This window comes from Mesoplodon mirus, assembly GCF_964341445.2.
Source record: "Mesoplodon mirus genome assembly, chromosome: 9".
Taxonomy (NCBI): domain Eukaryota; kingdom Metazoa; phylum Chordata; class Mammalia; order Artiodactyla; family Ziphiidae; genus Mesoplodon; species Mesoplodon mirus.
In genome coordinates, this window is record NC_138985.1 from 112,698,727 (window position 1) to 112,702,445 (window position 3,719).

A 3,719-nucleotide genomic window follows, 5' to 3' on the forward strand; every position below is an offset into this window, starting at 1 on the left:
AAGGGAGAGGATGCAAATAAAATTAGAAATGAAAAAGGAGAAATCACAACTGACACTGCAGAAATATAAAGGATTATAAGAGACTACTAAAAACAACTATATGCCAATAAAATGGACAACCATGAAGAAATGGACAAATTCTTGGAAAGGTACAATTTTCCAAGACTGAACCAGGAAGAATTAGAAAATATAAACAGACCTATCACAAGTAATGAAATTGAAACCATAATTTAAAATCTTCCAACAAACAAGTCCAGGATGTGGTGGCTTCAAAGGCTAATTCTGTCAAACATTTAGAGAAGAGCTAATACCAATCCTTCTCAAACTCTTCCAAAAAATTGCAGAGGGAGAAACAATCCCAAATTCATTCTACGAAGCCACCATCACCCTGATACCAAAACCAGAAAAAGATATCACAAAGAAAGAAAATTACAGACCAATATCACTGATCAACACAGATGCAAAAATCCTCAACAAAATACTAGCAAACAGAATCCAACAGAACATTAAAAGGATCATACACCATGATCAAGTGGGGTTTATCCCAGGGATGCGAGGATTCTTCAATATACAGAAATCAATCAGTGAGACACAACACATTAACAAATTAAGGAACAAAAACCATATGATCATCTCAATAGATGCAAAAAAAGCTTTTGACAAAATTCAACACCCATTTATGATAAAAACTCTCCAGGAAAATGGGCACAGAGGGAACCTACCTCAACATAATAAAGGCCATATATGACAAACCCACAGCAAGCATCATACTCAATGGTGAAAAACTGAAAGCATTTCCACTAAGATCAGAAACAAGACAAGGATGTGCACTCTCTCCACTCTTCTTTTTTTAGGGGGGATTTTTTTTTTATTAGTTTCTGCTTTATAACAAAGTGAATCAGTCATACATATACATCTGTTCCCACATCCCTTCCCTCTTGCGTCTCCCTCCCTCCCACCCTCCCTATCCCACCCCTCCAGGCGGTCACAAAGCACCGAGCTCATCTCCCTGTGCTCTGCGGCTGCTTCCCACTAGCTATCTACCTTACGTTTGGTAGTGTATATATGTCCATGCCTCTCTTTCGCTTTGTCACAGCTTACCCTTCCCCCTCCCCATATCCTCAAGTCCATTCTCAAGTAGGTCTGTGTCTTTATTCCTGTTTTACCCCTAGGTTCTTCATGACACTTTTTTTCCTTAAATTCCATATATATGTGTTGGCATACGATATTTGTCTTTCTCTTTCTGAGTTACTTCACTCTGTATGACAGACTCTGGGTCTATCCACCTCATTACAAATAGCTCAGTTTCGTTTCTTTTTATGGCTGAGTAATATTCCATTGTATATATGTGCCACATCTTCTTTATCCATTCATCCGATGATGGACACTTAGGTTGTTTCCAGCTCCTGGCTATTGTGAATAGAGCTGCAATGAACATTTTGGTACATGTCTCTTTTTGAATTATGGTTTTCTCAGGGTATATGCCTAGTAGTGGGATTGCTGGGTCATATGGTAGTTCTATTTTTAGTTTTTTAAGGAACCTCCATACTGTTCTCCATAGTGGCTGTACCAATTCACATTCCCACCAGCAGTGCAAGAGTGTTCCCTTTTCTCCACACCCTCTCCAGCATTTATTGTTTCTAGATTTCTTGATGATGGCCATTCTGACTGGTGTGAGATGATATCTCATTGTAGTTTTGATTTGCATTTCTCTAATGATCAATGATGTTGAGCATTCTTTCATGTGTTTGTTGGCAGTCTGTATATCTTCCTTGGAGAAATGCCTATTTAAGTCTTCTGCCCATTTTTGGATTGGGTTGTTTGTTTTTTTGCTATTGAGCTGCATGAGCTGCTTATAAATTTTGGAGATTAATCCTTTGTCAGCTGCTTCATTTGCAAATATTTTCTCCCATTCTGAGGGTTGTCTTTCGGTCTTGTTTATGGTTTCCTTTGCTGTGCAAAAGCTTTGAAGTTTCATTAGGTCCCATTTGTTTATCTTTGTTTTTACTTCCATTTCTCTAGGAGGTGGGTCCAAAAGGATCTTGCTGTGATTTATGTCATAGAGTGTTCTGCCTATGTTTTCCTCTAAGAGTTTGATAGTTTCTGGCCTTATATTTAGGTCTTTAATCCATTTTGAGCTTATTTTTGTGTATGGTGTTAGGGAATGATCTAATCTCATACTTTTACATGTCCCTGTCCAGTTTTCCCAGCACCACTTATTGAAGAGGCTGTCCTTTCTCCACTGTACATTCCTGCCTCCTTTATCAAAGATAAGGTGACCAGGGTATCCCTGGTGGCGCAGTGGTTGGGAGTCCGCCTGCCGATGCAGGAGACACAGGTTTGTGCCCCGGTTCGGGAGGGTCCCACATGCCGCGGAGCGGCTGGGCCCGTGAGCCATGGCCGCTGAGCCTGCACGTCTGGAGCCTGTGCTCCGCAACGGGAGAGGCCACAGCAGTGAGAGGCCCACGTACCGCAAAAAAAAAAAAAAAAAAAAAAAAAAGATAAGGTGACCATATGTGTGTGGGTTTATCTCTGGGCTTTCTATCCTGTTCCATTGATCTATCTTTCTGTTTTTGTGCCAGTACCACACTGTCTTGATTACTGTAGCTTTGTAGTATAGTCTGAAGTCAGGGAGCCTGATTCCTCCAGCTCCGTTTTTCGTTCTCAAGATTGCTTTGGCTATTCGGGGTCTTTTGTTTTTCCATACAAATTGTGAAATTTTTTGTTCTAGTTCTGTGAAAAATGCCAGTGGTAGTTTGATAGGGATTGCATTGAATCTGTAGATTGCTTTGGGTAGTAGAGTCATTTTCACAATATTGATTCTTCCAATCCAGGAGCATGGTATATCTCTCCATCTATTTATATCATCTTTAATTTCTTTCATCAGTGTCTTATCATTTTCTGCATACAGGTCTTTTGTCTCCTTAGGTAGGTTTATTCCTAGATATTTTATTCTTTTTGTTGCAATGGTAAATGGCAGTGTTTTCTTGATTTCACTTTCAGATTTTTCATCATTAGTGTACAGGAATACCAGAGATTTCTGTGCATTAATTTTGTATCCTGCTACTTTACCAAATTCATTGATTAGCTCTAGTAGTTTTCTGGTAGCATCTTTAGGATTCTCTATGTATAGTATCATGTCATCTGCAAACAGTGACAGCTTTACTTCTTCTTTTCCAATTTGGATTCCTTTTATTTCCTTTTCTTCTCTGATTGTTGTGGCTAAAACTTCCAAAACTAAGTTGAGTAAGAGTGGTGAGAGTGGGCAGGCTTGTCTTGTTCCTGATCTTAGTGGAAATGGTTTCAGTTTTTCACCATTGAGGACGATGCTGGCTGTGGGTTTGTCATATATGGCCTTTATTATGTTGAGGAAAGTTCCCTCTATGCCTACTTTCTGCAGGGTTTTTATCATAAATGGGTGTTGAATTTTGTTGAAAGCTTTCTCTGCATCTATTGAGATGATCATATGGTTTTTCTCCTTCAATTTGTTAATATGGTGTATCACGTTGATTGATTTGCGTATATTGAAGAATCCTTGCATTCCTGGAATAAACCCCACTTGATCATGGTGTATGATCCTTTTAATGTGCTGTTGGATTCTGTTTGCTAGTATTTTGTTGAGGATTTTTGCATCTACGTTCATCAGTGATATTGGCCTGTAGTTTTCTTTCTTTGTGACATCCTTGTCTGGTTTTGGTATCAAGGTGGTGGTGGCCTCG